The following is a 22,739-nucleotide window of genomic DNA, read 5'->3' as shown; positions in this document are numbered from 1 at the left end:
TCTTTGTTCTCTCTCAGGCAGAAGCAGCTACTGCAGGCCAACCCAGAAAATCACAGTCACAGGCAAAGGGGCAGTACTCCTCCTCCAGCTTCCAGCTCATCCCCTTGGCAGAGGTTCCTGTTGGTTCCAGAAGTAATCTGATTTTCAGGGGTTTTGGGTGCTCTTCTTATACCCCTTTCTGCCTTTGAAGTAGGCCTACTTCAAAAGGAAGTCTCTGTTGTTTTCAAGATCCTGCCTTGCCCTGGCCAGGCCCCAGACACACACCAGGGGGTTGGAGACTGTATTGTGGGAGGGCATGGACAGCCCTTTCAGATGTAAGTGATCACTCCTCACCTCCCCTCAACCCAGATGACCCATCAGAATATGTAGGCTACACCCCAGCTCCTTTTGTGTCACTGTCTAGATGAGAGGTGCAAACAGCCCAACTGTCAAACTGACCCAGACAGGGAATCGACAAACAGGCAGAGTCACAGAATGGTTTAAGCAAGAAAATGTCTACTTTCTAAAAGTGTTTTTTCTTAAAAACACAATCTAAAAACCTACTTCACCGAAAGATGTATTTTTAAATTGTGTGTTCACAGACCCCAAACACTATATGACTATCTTCTCCCAAAGGGAACCTGCACTTTAAGGACATTTAAATGCAGCCCCATGTTAACCGATGAGAGAGATAGGCTTTGCAACAGTTAAAACCGAATTTGGCAGTATTTCACTATAAGGACATGTAAAACACCTAAATACATGTCCCACCTTTAACATACACTGCACCTTGCCCATAGGGCTACCTAGGGCGTACCTTAGGGGTGCCTTACATGTATAAAAAGGAAAGGTTTAGGCCTGGCAAGTGGGTACACTTGCCAAGTTGAATTGGAAGTTTACAATTGTACACACAGACACTGCAGTGGCAGGTCTGAGACATGTTTACAGGGCTACTAATGTGGGTGTCTCAACCAGTGCTGCAGGCCCACTAGTAGCCTTTGATTTACAGGCCCAGGGCACCTCTAGTGCACTTTACTAGGGACATACTAGTAAATCAAATGTGCCAATCATGGATAAGCCAATGTACACATAAAATGTATACAGGGAACACTTACACTTTAGCACTGGTAAGTAGTGGTAAATTCTCCAGAGCAAACAAAAACAGCAAAAACAGAGTGCAGCACACAGAAGCAACCTGGGAAGTAGATGCAAAACGTTAGGGAAGACGATGCCAAGGATGCCAAGTCTAACAATTTTCAAAAGCTTCCTTTGCCTGAACCGACCAATGAAACTTTGTGCCTTTCCTTAGAAGTGATCGCAAAGGCTGCACAGTTAAGGCACACCCTGGGGCAAATCTGGCACTCACATACCCCTAAAACGAGTTTAATGAGCCCTTATTTCCAGGACGTGGTGCTCTATGAATCGCTTCCAGATTACAAACTTTGGTTTCATTCCTTTCTTTGAAATGGTATGGCCAAAATAATCATCTTGTTGAACTTACAATTTACATTTATCATGTTTCACAGTCATACCTCTTTCTTCTGATACCCAATACCTTTTCAAGCACCACCATGTACTCCTCCAGAGTTTCCGTGAGACAAGTATATCATCTTTGAAAGCTTGTACCCCTTCCAGATCCCCAAACAAAACATCAGCATGCATTGAAATACACTGGGTGCTGATGTTAAGCAAAACGGTAAACGCAAATACTTGTAAGCCCCATGAGGCATCACAAATGTAGTCAGCATTTGTGAGTTTGTGCTTAATGGAATATGATGGTAAGCCAAATTCAGGTCTATGGTAGAAAAATATTTAGCACCACCCACAGTGGCTAACATTTCCTCAATACGTGGCAAGGGATGACAATCTACAAAGATGTTCTGATTTTAAGATCTCAAATCCACACACAAGCGTAAATCACCTGTCTGTTTCCATGTCAAAACTATTGGAGAAACCTATTCTGAGGATTCAGTAGGTATTATCACCCCTTCAGCATATAACTTATCCAATAAAATCTTCAAATCCCCTTTTACACTTAAAGGCATTGATCTAACCTTGTGCATAATCGGCACAGCATTCTTCTTTAAATGAATTCCATGCTCAAATACTTTGACTATACTGATTTCATCCTTAAAACCTCCTGGTATTTAGCTATCATAATCTGCACAATATCATCCTCTGTACTCACAGCTAAAATGGGAATGTTTCCCAACACAATGAGATTCTAAAGCCCAGGTCTCAAAATATTTTTTTTTCAAAATATTCTCGCTATCTCGCCAATTCTTTCTGTCCCAAAATGTCACTGCCTGTTACTGCCACGTATACGTTCATCCAAATTCTCTTCCCAAACATTCCAGAGATGCTTCAAAATACCCAAAATGTCAATATTGTAATCTCAAAATGCTTTTGAGCAATAGATTTAAGGCAAGATTAAGACCAAAACTTGTAGAACGTAGTGTCCGCCAAAATGGCAATTGGTGCCTCAGAATCTGCTATAGCCAACGGTGAAACGCCATCAAATGTGGCATTTCATATTGGTCCCTTAATCATCTTATGTGAACTAGATTTTTTCATATCATCCACAGTCAAGAGAACATTGTTAGAGTTCCCCACAATCTCCTGCATGCAAAGATCCACACATTCTTCTTGTAAAATCAAATTACTTATTTTCACCTTGCTAGACACATTCAACATGACTCTACACACTGATAGAAAATGTCCAATCATCCTGCCATTACTGCATTTCATTGTTTTCCAGTTACAGGACGAAATGTATTGCTTCTCATATGACTCATATGTATAACAACTGTTTTGGAATTTCTTATTTTCCCCAGTCCTAAGTTTCATTGCACAAACTGAATTTTCTGTGGAAACACAACGGACTGTGGATAATCGCTATGATTAGATTCAGCTTGCGATGAAACAATAGACCTTTCTATGTACAATCTGAATTTTCTGTGGAAATACAACTGACTGTAGATAATCCCTATGATTAGATTCAGCTTGTGATGAAACAATAGATGTTTCTAAGCTTTATGCTGCATCAATACCTTTATCTGAGTAGGATTGCAACATGTCAACAAACATCCCTGTGTTTCTTAGAATAAAAGTGAAACACAAACTGGTCTGCTACATAGATGTCTATGTTGTCTTCAAATTTGAATGTAGAAGCTAAACCCCTTAGGTCTTCAACAATTTCCTCAAGAGATTCCTCACTAGACTGTTTCCATTGAAAGAAATTATGGGCCTGATTTAAATTTTGGCAGAGGAGTTACTCCATCGATTGTTTCCGGATTTCCTATCCACGAAAATATAAATATCATTGTTCCCTCTGCCGAGATCTAAATCAGACCCTATGTCTCTCCAAGAGCACACTAAACTCCTCAGAGTATTGCTTCTTCATACTTTTCTTTGCCTCCATGTATAGATTTCAAACAGCATTACCTTCAACAGAAGGCCAGAAGATTGGTAAAGATTCTTTGCCCAGCAATGCCCAAATGGTTAAACAACAAAGCTACTTTCCTCTGAGGCTCATAAACACATGCATCTGTCGCAGTTGAGTAATTTTCAACAATACATAGCCACTCCTTCCATTTAATTTCAGGCTTGCCAGCCCTCTGAAAGGATTAGAGGTGGCTGTGTTACACCTAGGTTGGAAGCCATGGCCATAAATTCCAGATAGGCTGTTCCCAGGAATGAGATACCAAGAACACAAGCATACAAATCCCACCATTTACTGTAATCTGTAACCAAAGTACCTCAGGACATGTTAAACTTTTCTCCTTTAGTTTTCTGTAAGAGCATAATTAGCTGTTCCTCTGCGGCTTCTCAATGAACTCAATTGAAAACTGGAATGTCTGTGTGGCAACTGCTTCACCACGACTTGTGACAGACTGAATTTCAAGCCAGTAAGTCCGATGGACCAGTACAAACAAAACAACTGCATCCACCGTCAACTGCTAAGATCACAGCCCTGTGCAAAAGGGCTGCAGCGTTTGATGTCAGGCACATGTTTTCTCCAATCTGCAGTGCCTCCTGGGACCTCCAGTGCAATGTCACTCTGCCACTTCCTTGTGATGCGCTGAGGATGTGAGCCTCCTGCTGATCCCACGAACCAGGCTGCAGCACCAGATGCCGACTTGTAAGCACATTGTGGGGCGCAACCATTGGTAGCAATGAAAGCATTCCCCAAGGGCACTCACCAGACATGAAATGCTCTCACTCTAAATGCTGTCCAGTGTGATGTATCTGATGGACACAGAAAAAAACACTCCCCTCCTTTTAGTCTCGGTGGGCCCTCCAATATTGTCACTCCTGTTTCAATTCTCGGCTCAAAAACAAAATAACCCGCTTCTAGTACCAAAAATATGTTGCAAGGGTCTCCAACAATATGATCAATAAAATAATCTTTCAGAGGAAGACATGTGTCCATAAACATTAGTTTGTTTATTTCATCCACAGAGGACCCACAAGCAGGTATATCCACACAGTCCAAGGGATCCGCTACAACTAACAGCCCAATGATAACTACTCTGGAACCCTGCAACATTCTAAAGCTAGAACCCCAGTTATACAACAAGCATTGGCAAAAGAAATGAAACAGAACAGCCAAGTATATATCACAATGGTTCAAGCAGGGGTGCTTACTTCTATTTATGATATGCACTATGTGAAATACTATTGGCACATTATGTTGTATGTTCATTTTATATTGCCTTCCAAGTTGTGTTGGAATTAGCATTTCAAAATGGTGCCACCCTGATCTACATACAAATGAGTACTCTCTCTGTGTTTGTACACTATTTCACAGTGGTGTTTACTGAGGTCTGTCATGTGATACAGGTATCGTCTTTGTTTGCTTTGGGATTACCCATGCATTGAACTTTGGATGGACAGAGCAAGCATCATTTTTGAGAAACTCACTTGTTGGACTATTTACACTTACTGAAAAAATATATATATATATACGTATATATATATAGATATATATTTGATTTGTTGAATGACAATTGTGATGGTTTGGAATAAGAAAGAATAATAAGTGAACCTTTCAAATGGAAATGCCACTTAGGCTCTGTGTATGTCTGAGCATGCATATTTTGTGTTTGAAGCATTACCTTTACAACTTTCATTGAGTTGCTTGGAATTTATAAAGCACTTTAAGATACTGACGGAAAACTGGTTCAGGCATCAATATTTGTGAAAATTACGCAAATCCATCTAATACGACATTTCAAGAAATGTGAATTTTGCTAATTTGCCAACTTAATTTAAATTTCACCTTGGCCTTTTCGAAAGGTGCATTTAAATATATTTTGTTTTATGTTTTTGCATAGATCCTGCCTGTGCCCAAAAACAATGCATCACCAGTTAGTTTTCAGTGGTTAATTCACCTTATCAATTGTTGTCCTAAACATGATTGCCTCTTTTAGGGTCTAAGAGCGGAAATATATATTACAGTGGGTCGAGCAACAAAGACAGTCAAACTGCACTTTTAGCTTGTGCTTTCCCTCGTATGAGGGATAATTCCGGTGATATTGGAAAATGAAAAGGTCTCTACAAGAAGCTCATCTTAAAGTTTTTTTTTAAGCATGTGATTCTTGATTTGTTCTACAGATTCGGCGTGGAATAAAAAAAATTCTAGCTTACGCATTAAGAATTTTGAATTCTATTAAGGACCCAGAGGCGAGGATTATGCTTTCTCTTTCTTTTACTGTTCCAAACAGCAGCCAATAAATCAACAGTGAAACAAAAACATCAATATCCATGATGCTCAATAATATTGTCACATGACCCAATCATAACAGAGGACCTTAACCCATAAAAGCAATGACCCCAAAAGTCACTTCCTCTTTATTTGAAATATTCAGATAAGAACCAGAACTCAGTAGAAACAAAACTCCTCACAGATTAACATGAACCATGAACAATCATTCTGAAGTCCAGAACACCTCAATCTGACCTCAACAGGTGCCAGGACAAGCTGTAATACCAGCAACTTCATCAGGAAAAGTGATATCCATAGAGCTGTTCTCCTCGAAAAACAGGAATCAATAGATCCAAACCATCACAGTGTCTTCTTATCCGATCCTAAAGATAACAAAAATTGAAGGTAATGCTTTCACCAACATAACAGATATTCAAAATGAAACATCTGCATAGAATCCATAATTCAGGGTGGCAAAGCCCAAAACATTCAACAAAATGAATGACAAAATCTTCATGAATGAGAACCAAATACGTTTCATACAATATTAAGGGAGGGATCATCCTTGCCTCCGTGCCCTTAATAGAATTGAAAATTCTTGACGCGTAAGATAGAATTTTTTTTATTCAGTGTCAAGACCGGAGGCTCAGATTATGCTCAATTAAAGCTGCCCAATAACCACAGTTGCTACATCAACTTCCGGTTTGTGATAGAATTTCCTAAAAGTAGATTCTGAGGACCAATCCGCTGCTCTCATAATGTCTTCCAGACGAAAGCCTAACGCGTAGGTCTTGGAAGCCATTGCTTCCCTAGCGGAATAAGCCCCAAATTTAGTAGTGTCTATTCCCGCTTCATTCATCAACCATCTCATCCATCTGGATAATTTAGCAGTTGACACTGGTTTAAAAAGCTTTTGCAATAATATTAACAATTGACCCTTAGAATCTTGTGTGATATCAACTATAGCAGCTTCATAATCCTTCAAACATTGAACTACACACAAGTGTGGATTTTCAGGAAACATAGGAAATGTTACCAACCTGCATTTGGTTTTTGTTCTTCTAATGATGTTAAATGTAACTCCCTCAGGAAAGAATACTCTCCCTGCCAAATCTAAAGCCCTAACACCTTCCACACATTTACAAGAAATGAGACAAAGTAACATAGTTAAATTCGCTGAGATTTGTTTTCTGGAAAGATAATGATTAGATGGTCATTTGTCTAAGAACCTCAAAACTATATCTATGTCCCAAAGGGAAGAGTACTTGGGCTGAGGAGGAGATGACATGTGAATCCCTCTCATTACTTTGAAAACTTGTGGATGTTCCCCAACCAGCTTATCTTCACACTGTGCATGACCAGCTGAAATGGCTGACCTGAAATTATTGACCCTACGATAGGCTAGACCAGAACCTGTGAGTTCTGCCAAGAAATTCACAATCATATTAACATTCGACCCCACTGGATTGATACTCCGTCCGTCAAACCAACTAGACCATCTCCACCAAGCTGAGGCATACTGCTTATGAGTGCCTGCTGCCCAGGCCTGTCTGATGAAACCTGCAGCCTGTTGCCAAATGCTTGTGGAATTCCATCTTGACCTAAAACTGTCCAAATCATCAACCACAGTTTTCACAACAGGATCAAGAGATGTGAAAGGCCCTCCGGACTCCTCAGAAGATTCTGACGAGGCAGAATTAGAAGGGGAGGAGCGCATGCTAACCACAGAGCTATCGGGAACCAGGGCTGAGCTCTCCAAAGAGAGGTTAGAAGCACTATCTCTGCCTTTTTTCTTCAAACCTGTGACAGAACCCTGGGAATCATCATGAATGGTGGAACTGCATATCCCCGAAACTGACTCCAATCCTGAAGGAAGGCATCTGTTGCTAAAGCCAATTCATCCGGATGCCAACTGAAAAAGGTCAAAATCTGGAAATTGAGATGGGAGGCAAAGAGATCTATGTTGCAAGGACCCATTTCCAAAACGATTTAGTGAAAAAGATCCTGATCCAACCTCTAATCGCTGACAACCCTCAAGTACCTGGAGTTCCAGTCAGCTATGGCATTCTGAGACCTCAGGAGAAAAACTGCTGGGACACTCAGACGGCGGTTGAAACAATAATGCTGAAATTCCTTGGCTATTTCCGCTAAAATTCTGAATTTGACCCCCCCCCCCCCACAGTTTGTTGACATATCTCACTGCTGAGATATTGTCCATCCTCAATAAAATACAACAATCCAACTTCTGAGGGGAAAGACTCTTTAAAGGGTCCGCTAGAAGCTCCAAACATATTATGTGAGGACTCATCTCTGACTGTGACCAATGGCCCCCGTTGCAATCGAACCACAACGTGCCCTCCAGCCCCACTGACTGGCATCAGATTCGATTACTATGTCTGGGTGAGATCTGATGCCTTTGCCGTTCCAGACTTCCATATGATCAAACCACCAGCGAATTCCCATCTTCACTTCCTCGGATTATGGAATCGGTTCAGAATAAACAAGGCCCTTGCGAAGGTGTTCAATTTTTAATCTCTGGAGAGTGCCATAGGAAAGAGGGTCCGGAAAGACAGCCTGAATGGAAGAGGACAGGAGCCCTACTATCCTGGCAATCACTCTCAATGACACTGTCTGGTTGGTTAAAGCAGACCTCAACTCCCTCTTGATGTTGCAAATCTTTTGAGAAGGGAGAATCAGCTGGGATCGGACAGAATCTATTTGGAAGACCAGAAAATCTTTCACCTGGGAAGGATTCAACAATGAATTCTGTACATTGATAATGAAACCCAAATCCTGTAAAAGCTGAATAGTCCATGATAAATGACTTCAGAGAGTCTGAGCATTCTGTGCCATCAGCAAGATTTTGTCCAGATAAATTATCAAATGAACACCTTTTGCTCAAAGGGACTCCACCACTGGTCTCATCAGTTTAGTGAAGCACCAAGGAGCTGACAACAGGTCGAAAGGGAGAACCTTGAACTCTAGACATTGGCCTTTCCACAGAAATTCCTATGAGGAGGAAAAATGGGAATCAAGAAGTAGGTGTCTTTTAGATCCAGAAGGACCATCCAATCACCCTCTAACAAGATGTCCATCAGCATGTGTATTCCTTCCATTTTGAAATGTCTGTATAATATCCAGTAATTGAGCACTTTGACGTTTAACACTAGACGATGACCTCCATCCTTTTTGTCTACTGCTCCTTTGTTGAGAAGGGACTGAACTTCTAGATCTATAATAAACAGATCTTCTAGGGAAAAATACATTGAGGTGAGAGGCCGAATTTGTTTTGGGGTACTGAAAAACCCCAGCCTGAAGCCTGTCACTATCTGAAGAACCCAAGGATCCCCTGAAATCAGTTTCCAATTGTGTAGGAATGAACCCACTCTGCCCCCCAACGTCACCTGAGAAGAAGGTATGAATCTTACCAGAATATCCAGTGTCCTGGATTTCTCCTTGTTGTCCACTTCTGAGACCTCTGCAGAATTTGGAGTGTCCTCCATGGGAGCAGGTGGGGTAAAAGGTGGTATCTGCACATTCTCTGTACCAACCGCCTCTATCTCAGGGATAATAGGTTTGAGGGCTCGCAAATGATCTTCGGCCAGGCATACGCCCTCCAACAGGACCGGCCCTGAGAAAAAGGCCTAGTTTGAAACAATTTTTAAGAGACATCTGTGCCTTGTCGAGGGAGGAGTAGGTAGAGCAGAATTTAGATAATTCTTTCATGAAAGATGCTCCAAAGAGCATCCCATATGCCTCAGAATCTGCTTCCGAATTTGCTAAATCGTTTAGTTTGGGATCAATATGCGTCAGGGAGGTCTGTCAGCGTTCAGAAGAAATAGCACAGTTAGTATTGCCTAGTTGGCGGATGGCTCTCTGTGTCCAGCCAATCAATATGTCAGTGCCCACCATTGCTCCAGACTCCTTGAAGTGGAAAACAAATTCTAGAATCTTGGTTAGAGGGCCTGACATGCCCAAAAGCTTGTCCTGGCAGTTACGCCACGCCCTGTCTAAGCCCTTCTTCTTTAGGGAATTTTTTCATGAACATCTCCATAGTGGGATCCACTTCTGGGGTATCAGCAACTTTACCCTCTAAGTCTGACCTGGGGCATTCTGCCCAAAGGTGGGCTCGAACCTCCTTATCACAACCCTTGCGTAAGTGAGACTGTGCATAGTTAGCTACTTTCGGAGAGGGGACCCAGTTGGATGCCCTGGGGTGAATAATCGCCATGAGGTCAAACACTTTAGGAGGTGAGGCCCGTTTCTTGGGTCTTTTGCTGGGACAGGGAATATCTGGGTCGTCTGAATCAGAGGAGGAGTCATTCTCCAAAGAGGATTATGAAAAACCAGCATTTTTATACTACTATAATTATGCTCTCTAGCGGCGAAGTCTATCAAAGGCGTCAGTCTCGGCATCTGGGGACGGAGACTCAGTATTTTTTCCTTTGACTTTGGACTTAGAACTTTCACCAGGAGCCAGGATTCCTGACATCCAACGTTGATTATGAGCATAATCAATCAACTGACTGGAAAAAGGTCCCAATGCACTCACAAGGGCCTCATTGACAGATTGCTGAACCCTAGGATCAAAGGCTTCAACCAGATTCATTTCAAGCTGGTCAGAATTATCTTCAGGATAGTATCCTGAATCATCCCCATGCCATTGAGTCATTCTCCTGTTCTTAAAATTTCTTTCTTAGGTATTTAGAGAAGAATGTGCAGGAGAGATCGAAGGGGGAGTGCAAAACTCCCTGCCAGGCTATTTTTTGCAAAGCCTATAAAACGTGGAGGGAGCAGCCTGGAATATGCACTCTAGGCAGTGCCTATTCAATGTACATGACCCCAGGCTCAAGCAGTAGGGCGTCAAAGGGAGCACAGAGGGACAAAATAGAAGGGCACTAAACCTCAGTTGTGTCGCTGTGAAACGAAACGGATTCTCTGATAAAATTAAGGAAAAACACCAGCTCGTACATGTGACACACCGCTATTAATAGAAATAGAAATAGGACTCCGTGGAGCCCGCGTAGTCCGCTCCCGCTCCACCAGGCAATAATACGGCCAGGCGGCAAAAGATGAAATGCGGCACTGAATAAGCACTGGGAAAACATAAACCTAGCTAGTATAAAACTATACAAGTGCAGAATAAATACATTTAATACAAGAGAATAGTGCAGAGGAACAATGCTGTACTTATCTGTCTGCGGAGCAGCAAAGAAAAAGGAAATTACTTTTGGGGTCATGGGTTTTATGTGTTAAGGTCCTGTGTTATGATTGGGCCATGTGACAATATTATTGAGCATCATTGGTATTGATTTTTTTGTTTTACTGTTGTTTTATTGGCTGCTGTTAAGGAACAGTAAAAGAAAGAGAAAGCATAGTCTGAGCCTCTGGTCCTGACATAGAATTCCAGACTTGTACACCTATTAGTCAAATCGTTTTGTCTGCTTGAGGTATTCAAATGAACCTTGTGTGTGCAATAAGGTTAGCTCTGCTTGTTCTCAGAGTTCAAGTAGGTATGTTAGGCAGTGTCAGTACTTGTGCTACTAGTAACAAATTACGTTTTTCATATGCAGGGAAGGGTACGAAGATTTAACCGGATTGAGAAAAAGTGTGATTGAGTCATTTATCCTTAGTGGAGATTTTAAATTTCCTTTTTGGATAGTCCAGCATAGATAAAGTAAATGAAGTCAAATCCGGTAGAAGCCTTCTTACCATCTGGGAACTGGAGAGTCATATTCTATAGAGCGGTTGAAATTTTGTGGTCAAATTAAAGATCTGAGGAGAGAAATACACTATGGGCCTCATTTACAAAAATCTGATGCATTGCCATTGATGCGTCACATTTCTTGCGCTTCCAGCGCATCCCCTAACAATGAAATGAATGCACTGTATTTACAAAGCAGAGTTCCATGGTGCACGTTTATACAGATGCTGCAGAACTTCTGATGCATCTGTTAGAGCTAAACTCATGCATTGCTGAAGTAGCATCACTAAACTGATGCAAGTCCAGCAATGCGAGGAGTCTCCAATAGGAAAAAAGCCCTGCGTCAATTTCACACTTGCTCTAAAGGGGCAGTAACATTTTGTGAAGTGCAGAATGACGCAGTGAAATTTTGTAAAATTCACTGCACCAGTTCTGAGCGGCTTTTCCCGAGGAACTACTACCCTGCATACATTATACTTATTCAAAGGTATAATGTGACGCAGGGCTTTACAAACTGATGCATTGGGTCCAGTGCGTCAGTTTGTAAATATGCAGCTGTGTAGTGCACTGCTAGCCCCATCACTGAGTTGAAATAAGATTACGCAGCGGTGGCAGAAAGGGCTTATAAATGAGGCCCTATGAGTTTTGACAACTTGGACTGGCACTCCAGCAGTGCCCATTTCATTTGGTCATTTAACTGGTGTATATCCAGCTGGCACGTTACCTCTTATAAGGAATTCATTTTTCTGACCTTTGAGACAACCGTAACTCTCCGACATCCAGAAGCGGATGTGGATCAAACGTGATTTTCTTTATCTAATATGGGCCATTTACAATTTGGATGTGAATCTAAATATCTGTATGTGCGCATTTGGCATGATTATTGGCATAGGTAGATGACATAAACCAGGCTTGGCTTATGTATGTTAAAGAATATTGGGGATAATGGCGAGTCATATGTTATGCCACTGGTAATGGGTTTAGTTGATGACAAGGAGGATCCCATTCTGAGCAGTTGCCTTATGTTGGACATTAGATTGGTTATTCTTTTTCCTATTATTGCAGTCAATAATTGCCATTTCAAATATGCTCCTGGGTCTTAATCCAGAATGACCCAGCCAATATTTGGACCTGATATACCCCTTATCCTTCTATAAGTTTTGTTTTATGAAAGGTGGGTTCGAAATGAGTCTGTAATTAGTCAGCTAAGAAAGGCTGACTAAGAATAATTGTTTAGCAAAGGAGGGATGGCAGCTTGTTTCAGGGCATTCTGCACTTTGCTGACTAAAGGGTAGAATGACTGAATACCATCTAGCAACTGTGAGTGAGGGGCTTGGAAAACCAAGCCTTGATAAAAAAATGTGGTCCCTTTTGACATAGGAGGAGTAGGTGAAATCTAGTCACAGTAAAGGTTTTGAAGGATCGGCTCCTGTTTCCAACTTTGATTGCTGTTTTAATTATTATCTTATTCACTTTGCATAAGTGCACTCCTGTAGAAAGCAGCCCTTACTTTATGAAGTAGCATACCTATTGCTCATTTTGTCAATTTTAATTGTTTCTTTTACTCTTTTATTTGATTTAATTTCACTAATTTGCCAGAATTCAGCCTGAAAAAGGTGACATAGCTAAAATGCTTGTTACCACATTGGTTACTAGGCCTACTGTAACTTCGATATTTTGGTGTAAATTCACAAAGCACTGAGCTACCCCTCTGGCCAGGGTGAAAATGCATGACAGAAATCCAAAAGTCTGCCCCATGCTATAATGAATGCAACAACACAGCTGGCCTTGAGAAGATTCCGTTGCTATGATGCAATGCTGCTAGGGGTGTTAGTAGGGGTGCCTTTGCGCTGAAGGTTGAAGTTGACTGACTTCATCCAAAGTATAGTTTTGCTTTCACCGGTGTTCCCTGCAGGCAGAAATCCTCAGGTACAACAAGTTCAGGATTTTTTTTTTCTAAAGCCAGTTCTTTTGCTAGACTTGTAGTCCATCCAGTGATCTCTTCTGCAAACGTGCCCTGCCCTCAGTCTATCAGGTCAGAAGCGGAACTGGAGAGCAGAAATGTTTCTACGTGCAGTGTGCAGGCCCCTCAGCACCTCTCATTCCTGCCTTGGCTAGAGGGAAGGAATCCAGAGCCCATGTTCGTGTAGAACCCAGATCCCTGCTGACCTGTAGTAAGGCAGGGGTATAATAACTGCCTGGTCCATGTGGAAGGGTTTACTGCGGATACCACAATTAAGAAAAGACTAGTATAGAAACCTGGATTCTTATTGTAAGGGACCTCCTTTAAAAAGTGCATTACAACTGAACTTTACTTTCTAAAGTGCAGCAGTCTACTTTTCTAAAAATGAATCAACAATAGAAGACAGGTACATTAATTAAAGTATTTAAAACGTCAATGGATGGACACCATTTTGCCATACATAACCAAATATTTTCTCTTCATAATTTGCTAAAGAAGCTTTATAAGACGAATCATATTTCAAGATAATAGTGACGGAGGAATAATGCTTGAGTCATGACATGTTTTTCCAGAGTATTAATGCAACAATCACATTCTGAAATGTCTTCAGTAGACGGGCTTGGCCACATAGCAGTAGGAGACAGAGTAATAGGGCAATGAGGTCAGTGACAAGAGAAGTCAATTTGATGGCTAGAATACTTGCGTAAGAGTAAACTGTCATATGGGACAGATATTACAATGACTGACAACAAATCCCACATCTGCCACTAGGTCAACACTAAGAAATATGAACACGGATAAATGACATAAGGTATCAGACAAGAAATATTAGGTTTCACTCAAAGAACAACAGTTACCAGCTGAGCAACGTGAGGTTCTTTCTAAAACAGGTTGTGCTCATTATCTAGTGACTCGTATCATTCAAGGTATTTTCTTTAAATGCACAATGAGCACATACGATGCAATTCACATGTTTGGCTGTTAGGTAGCTATTCACTGTATATTATTGGTAAATCTATGACCAAACTAGCATTTTGTACTTGGCGCTTCATGGATCCCACCCCACAAAGTTGATTGTTACATGTATGAAAATTGCAATAAACACAGACTGCAACTAATCCAGGGGTGCTGTGAATCTGCCAATTTTAGCCGCTTGAGCGGGACTTGAGAGCCAGTGAGAAGTTCTGTGTAACATGAAGCATTTAAATTATTGTCTATGGCTAGTTTGACTTGGATCAGGAGCTCTCCGTTCTCTCCATTCCTCCAGCTGTGAGGAATAGAGAGAAGGAGAGATTGGCAAGAGGATGAATGCAGAGATGAATGTATGTATGTATGTATGTACTTATATATGTATATATGTATGTATGTATGTATTGATACACAGATAGATAGATAGATGGAAAAGAGGATGGAGAGATGGAGAGAGGGAAGGGTGGACAGAAGGTTGGATTAAGGAAAGGATGGATGGAGATATGGGTGAATTCACAGAAGAGTGCATGGATGGAGACCAAAAGGGATGAATGGAGTGATGGTTCGAAAGAAAGAGGGACGAAAAGATGGTGGCTGGATGAAGGTGTTAGAGCGGAGACTTGGAAAAAATCATTGATTAATCAGTTTCATTTAAACTCTCTTACAACTGGCCCAAGGCAATGAACCTTTGAGGCAAGTGAGAAAGGTAAGATCTGCAAATCAAAAACATAAAATATTCTCAATTCCTCAATGACATTTACGTTTAAGAGTCAATGACTAACGTTTTGGATTCTATTTGACATATTTTTATTAAATCATTAAGCCATCAATATCTTCATTAGCAATTAAATCAAGATCGATACAAATTACAGAATAATTCATATAGCATGTCCCATAAAGATCTGATTCCTATTATAGTCTAGTTTCAAGGAAATGAAGTTCAGCAGAACCCTTAAAAAGGTCTTGTCTCAGATGTAAAAGCATATAATTTTAGTCCAAATACATCACTGAGAATTTCAGTAAAGTCTCTCAGTGCTACGTTCAAGCAGGATAAATTCAGTCGTAGAATGAATCCAAAACTTCAGGAAAAGAGAATAAGCAAAAAGCATCGGCTTCAGAGGGCTTTTAGAGAGTCTCTGGGAAGTGCCTTCATGTGCAGAGAATCAGAGAAGAGTGAGCCTGCGAGAAGTGTACCAGACAAGCACCCTATCTTAGTCTGGGAACACTCTTTTATAATAACTTACAAAGAAACAAGTGGCACAGTACTTCTAGATAATCTTCAGCTCTAGTCCGTCATCTCTTGGAGTCTTCATGTGAACAGGACAGCTCCTGTTGATACGGTAACTTTTAACAAAGAACATTCTAAATATGCAATACATTTAAATATATTCTAATCAGCAATTAAACCTATGGGATAAAGAACAGTTTAGTAGGCACAAAACAATTTTAAGGTGATAACATTTACACTCTTACACTTCTTTCTAACAAAATCTTACTAAAAAATAAAACAGTTTTAAGAAGAATCCAACATTATAATAATTATTTTATGAGTTAAATAATCATAAAACAAAGCACTTCTCATTCTCTCTGTTCATTTTTTTTTTGTTTTTATAGGGCATTTGTGCCATGAAACGTTATATTTACAGTCATGACACAGGTCAAAACTAACAAAAAAGAAGAAAAATGAAAAAGAAAGAAATAGGAATTTGCCCTTGTTATTAACTCAGTAAAGTCTAGGTCGTTGTACAAGCTTCACATGCAAAACCCACTTCTAAATGCAGCACTCTGTTAAGGCCTACAAAATCCTTTCACACAGTTTAAATCATATAATTTTTTGTAAGCTTTTTTTTTTTAAACCACTCTTGCAGAAGTGAAGATCCTTTCACAGATGGGAGAAGAAAGGATGTACAGATGGATGGGAGAAGTGAAGACGTGTGGATACAAGGTCAGAATGAAGGGTGAATGGGTGAAGGAAGGAAAACTGCAAGGATGGTAACAAGGAAGTATACATGGATGAGTCAGAAATAAAAGTGTAAAGAAGGATAGATGGACGTTTAAAAAACAAAGAAGGATGGAAGAATGGCTGGATGGAAAAAAAGTACAGAAAGAATGGATGTCCGAAGGAATGTAAGGAAGAAAGTGGGACTAAGGGAAGGAAAGATATAGGACTGAAAAAATGATTAAAGAAGGATGGAAAGAATTTTCAGACTTTTAGAATTTCCACAGATGAAGCAATGCCCTCAAGTGACTGATTGACTTACTTGACTCACCCTTTTGGTCAGTGCCATTTGGGATTCGGTTCAAAGTGGGAGGAGGATTTTATTTTTCTGCCTTCGTCCATGAACGGATCCAACCTAGATGAACAAAAAGAAAATACTAGAAGGTAAAATCAATGTTCTTATTGTTCCCTGTATAGGTTAGATACAAATCCGGTTTACTCTTTTCTTCAAATTAAAGGTTTGCTGGTATGTTGACAAATGGACATGTCTTAACCTTAAAGTCCTAATGACAATATCTCAATATCCAACGTGAAGTGACATTCACGCTGATACTTTAGAAATGCCATGGTGTGGACCCACAGACACAAGCTAATACCCTTGTACCTCTGCCACCCACAACCTCTTCAAACTTTCAGGTTCTGGCAAGCAAACTGCTAGAGCTTTTCTCAGAAATCAGGGGATCCTTAACTGTGGTCTGATGACTCTCCTCATGGAAGTCAGGCTACTGGACAATGTTTACTTAACACATAACATAGGGCAGAGACTAGTTGGAACTGGAAAAAGGCAGGGTGGAATGATTCAGCTATGATTAACCAAATTACAATTAGAAAATTGGCAGAGAAAAGGAGTCTGCTCACCATGCTCACTTAGCTCACCCATGCATATAAGTAGATGACTCTTGGGTAGCCCTTGTCTGCTCTCTGTTGAGAAGCTTAGAGTGTTTGCAATGTTCTGTGCCTGAGTGTCTGGGCTCCATTGACAGGCTGATGGGTTTCTCCCACATACAATGTCAACAACAGCTGAAAATATAGTAAATATGAAGCAGTGCATTATGTGTAGTCCTTGCCTGGAGAACAATATCAGCACATGGCACCATATGCAGAAAACATTGCATTAAGGTCCACACAGATCTGAGGGAATGCAGATCATCCTCAGTCCTCAGCAGTTAGATAGTGTTCCCCAATTCATTAGTGCCAGTACATTCAATTCAGTCTACTAAATTTTGAAATCATGTCATTGAGTTTAACCAGCCTAAAAAAAGTGTCATTTTCTTTGGGACATTATTATAATACACAAGACACTCATAATAATGCTTTACAAAATTCTGGAAGAAGATTGGTTTCAATTTTGGAGACTTCTTTGCAACAATTCCCTGAATTACATTTAAATTATTCCCCAAAATTAGGGGATCAGATAATCCTTAACATGTAAAGTTATTGCCCAAAAATTAGGGAAGCCAGGTACCCCTGAACATGTAAAGTCTTCATTAAATTGTAAAATGGAAGGAAATCTTGACTTTATGGTTTCCCTTTTTCCATCAATTACCATGGTTCATGGTATGATGCCTACATTTTAGAAACTAGTATTTTGTCTCAAATTATAATGGTTATGGAGAATGATTTTAGATTACTTTTGTGTAATGGAGAGTCACAATGTTTAATTTTTAATATTGAACCTGCACTCTCTATCGACTCCACATATCTTCACATATCATCAAGGTAAACAGATGTGGAGTTAGAAGGATAAATCTACACTTTCTTTTAAAAGAAGCTATGATAGTGACTGATACAGTGATACATTTGCAGGTCAATATTATTGGGTTTAATATTGCTATATATAACCTTTTACTAAAGTTCATCTAACATCTTTAACTAACCTTAATTTTAACTATCAAGTAATTTCTAATTATAATTCAAGAATGTATTGGGTCGTATCCTGTTTACAATTAGGTATCAGAAAATGCTTAACCACTAGAGAGGTATTTCATTTACATCTGTCACCCACACAATGAAAGAGATAATACATACAACCAAACATCCACCTTCTGTGTTAGAAAAAAACACTGGGGCCCAGATTTCACGGGGCTCAAGACGGCAAGAAACCTTGATACTCTGCAATGCACTGTGCTGCACAAAAGGGAGAAGGCAGAAATCTGCTATAATTAATAAGGGTGCCTGCGTTGTACAGAGGATTTTCTGTGCAGGAAGGGACAACTTCCTGCACAAAAACAATCCTCTGAAGCTTTTTCCTCTTTCTACACACATTTCTTCTCATTACACCTTCCCTGAGAAGACATAGCATTATGACGCATTCCCAGGTCTACCACTCATCATAAATCTGTGAATGCACCATAATCAATGGATGGATGTGTAGGAACAGCAAAGCTCCACCCATGGAAGTCCTCCCTGGGACAGATTAATGCAAGGCAGCGACATGCGCTGCCTTGCATTACCTCAGATTTACCAATCACTGCAAGGCCACACAATGTGACCTTGCTTTACTTATTAAATCTGACTTCAGTGTTGCATTGCCCTTGCCTTACCTTGCATGGCCTAGAGCAACACATTATGATAAATCTGCCCTTAAGTCAAGGTCATGTACTGTAGTAATTTTTATGTGAATGAACACACCTTCCTATTGGGCAACGTGATAATTTGTTAGAAAAGGCCTTAAAGTAAAACAGATTTTGGTTCAAAGTTTAGTTATTAATATTGGTTGACATTTTAGAATTTAGCGTTATAAAAAAATATCTTGCAATTGACAGTTAAGAACTAGATTGTAAATGTGCATGCTGGGATAGGAAACCATTTTCGGGATTAATAGGCTTCTATTTATAATTGGGACTCTTTGGATATATCATCCAAAAAGACCTATCTTGGATAATGAGTAAAAAAAGCACTCCAAATTATTCCCACAGATGTATTTCCAGCTCTGTAAAAGCAACAGTGTAAAAAGCAGTATGCAACCATTAAGAGCCTCCTGCACAATATCCACCCAACCAACAGCAACACTCAGAATGTTACCCACCCAGCGTTCTAGAGTGAACCACACATTCAAGATATAGGTAGGAATAGAGAAAGGAAGAATGTAGGGAAAAGGCATAACGATGAAAAAAAATAAAATACAACACCATCTCCCTCTTTTGCTAAACAATTAATGAACTTTATAAAACAAACCAATAAAAGAGGAGAAAGATACTACATTTCAATTATTACAATAAATAGATTACGTATTTACGCAAGGAACACCAAACAAAAGAAAAAGAAATAAGGAATTATTCCTTAAGAATTTTCCATGAAGGTATGCAGATTCTAGCGGCAGAGGTAAAACATTGTGCTATTGACATATTTTCCACCTCACCCATATTTACTGGTTCACATCAAAAGGGATGACCATTGGGGATGACATTTGCAGGTGGGATGTCATCTATTGTATTGTTGTTACCTAATTCATCTTGTGTGGAGAACCTTGCATCATCTCGGTCCTTCTGTTCCACTCTGACCCTATTACCTACAGAGTCATGATCCATGCCCTCATTCGTATCACTTACACCACCAATGCTCACATGGTTTGACAAACCTCACATGCTCCAACACTTCCCATCCTGGGTGATAGCAGTATTTTTGTTTAACTTGACAATTTTCGTGGGTTTAGTGAATTTAGAACATCCTATTTCCACATGACGTATCTTCACATGCACCGTTTCACCCACCTGAAAATCAAGAGGAATAGCCAAGTGTTTGTGATCATAATATTCCTTAGATTTCAGTTGATAATGTCTCACTTTGGATGCCACCTTACTTTTGTCAACATGCTGATTCGAAAGCTTACACCTAGATACCTTGTTACGTAACTACAAAGTACATAACTCTGAGACAGGTTGACTTCCCTTCAGCAACATAAAAGGACTGACTCTCATCACAGTACTGGGTGCAATCCTATGTGCCCACATCCTTTCCCTAACTGGTTTGGATGTATTTAGAGCTAATGTGACACTGTTCTTTAGATAATGATTAAAGCATTCAACTTGACCATTACACTAGGGGTCATGTAAAGATGCAGTAATGTGTTTCATCTCAGAGCTCACAAGGATTTACATATCTCACAGGAACGCAACTGCACCCCATTATCATTGACTAAGATCTTAAGACACCCTTCCTTGCTGAAAACCTCCATTAAGAAATTAATTGCGACCTGTGAAAGGACAGTCTTTACAAATTTCACTTCAGGCCATTTGGAATGATAATCAGTCAGCCCCAACACAAACTTCAATGAAGTGATAAGTTTATGAGAAGGTCTCACTATGCCCAAACCAACTTTCTGCCAATGATTTCCTGGCCATTTTACAGGTACCATGGGCTGAACCTTGAATTTTGCACATTTATCAGAGTTCACACACACACATCACACCCCCTTATGTACCGTTCCACATCCAAATCCATGCATGGCCTCCAAAAGTGAAATTTGATGAGTGCAATCTGATGAGGGTTTTTTTAAAATGACACCCCCCATGTGCCCACAATGACTGACTTCAAGAATGCTCTCCTATATGCCCAGAAGGGTAGTGAATTTCTCATTATTGAACACCAAACCAGTACACAAACTAAATTCATCCTTAATTTGATGGAATGGTTGTATCTTCCTTTGTTGGGATTTGATACAAGGCCTTCCTTCATTGATGTACAATTTCACCAAATTGAGAGTATGGACTTTAGAGTGGTCCATCTTCCACCTTCTTTCTGATATTTTAATATCAATAGTAGAACATATCTCACTCATACTTGCCACAACGTCAACTTCATCATCTTCCACCTCATCCTCCTGACCAATTTCCGCTCTGCAGGGAAGGCATGGCAAGCAATCAGCTATGCAATTCAGTTTTCCAAGAACGTCTTCTACTACAAAACAGTACTGCTGAAATATGGAACACAAGCTTGTGATGTATGCTGTGGCTGACAGACCACCCCAGGAGCTAAAATGGAAACCAAGGTTTTAAGTTTGGTTTGCAAAAATGAACTGCCTAACCCATACACAGTGACAAAAATAATTTACAGCCCACATACACACTAGCAACTCCCTTTTTATACCAGCAGATCATCTCTCTGTATTGTTAAGGTGTCCTTGAGGCATATGCCACAACCTTATTATCCTTGTTATGGGACATAACTACCCTTGTTTTAGGTCTTTTGGGACGAAATAGCACTCTGTACATACACACTTGCATCATCAGTGAGACACACTCCCCAGAGAAAAAATTGAGAGCTGAGACTATTTGTTTTTTAAAATCCTCAAGTGCTAACCTCTGCTCTTCATCCCAATGGTATTTAGCACCCTTTCTCAAAAGCTTTTAGAAGGGTTCCCTCAAGGTAGAAACATTTTTACAAACTTTGCATAAAATTCACAAAGTCCTAGAGAGGACAGGAATTATCATCAGGCGCAGAAGCCTCCATCCAGACACACACGATGGAACGTTTGGTTGTGACTCCCTTTTCAGAAATTGTGAGACCTAAATAACCTCTCTTGGCATATTTTTGGAGCAAGTACTAAACTGTTCTCTGCCACCATCCACTCACTTTTGTTTTAAAGACATAATCACTGTTTACCATGCTTTTAGTAAAACAGTATATCATTTTGAAACAAATTCACAGAATTTCCCATTTTCTTAAACATTTTGCATCACCCTTTAAAAAAGCATACTAGAGACCAACAGGCGAATGCTTGAAACTATATAGACCAAATGATGTTACAAATGTTGACACTTTTGAGTCATTAGCTAGTTCAATTGATGGTATGCCTCCCACACATCTAGTGTTGAAATCACAGTGGTCCCTATCTTAAGCTGAAATTAATTAATTCATTTTTGGCAAGGGATACACATTGATCAAAATATTGGCATTGAGATCCCTTAAATCAACACAGTCACAGACTCCCATTGTTTTTTCTCATCAGGACAGAGATATCCACTCAAATGCTTAAATCTCTTCAATAATGTCATCCTTGCTCAGAGACCGAAGAAGTTCCTGCAATTCTTTTTGCATAAATAAAGGCACTCTTCTTACTTTTTGCTTCACAGGAACACAATTTTCTTCTAATAGTTTTTGTGTGTGTGAAATGCTTCAATTTTACTGAGTTCTTGTTGAACACCATGGGAAATATTTCAACTATGTGTTCCTTCATGCTCAAGTCATTCACAGATAACACAGGCTCAAGAGAGGATGGATTGAGTACAATTTTCAAAGTCCCTGGTCCCTTCAGCCCAACACATATACTCCTCAGTTGGATAAGTATATTTTAATTTCTGTCATCGGTCCCTTGAACTTTGCCTCTACCAAGAAACATCCAATGAAGTCAATCATGTTTCCTTCAAAATAAACAACCAGAATAGAATCTTTAATTGCAATATCCCTATTTGAAAAT

Source organism: Pleurodeles waltl, chromosome 11, assembly GCF_031143425.1.
Source record: "Pleurodeles waltl isolate 20211129_DDA chromosome 11, aPleWal1.hap1.20221129, whole genome shotgun sequence".
Taxonomy (NCBI): Eukaryota; Metazoa; Chordata; class Amphibia; order Caudata; family Salamandridae; genus Pleurodeles; species Pleurodeles waltl.
Note: the sequence above shows the minus strand (reverse complement) of the source record.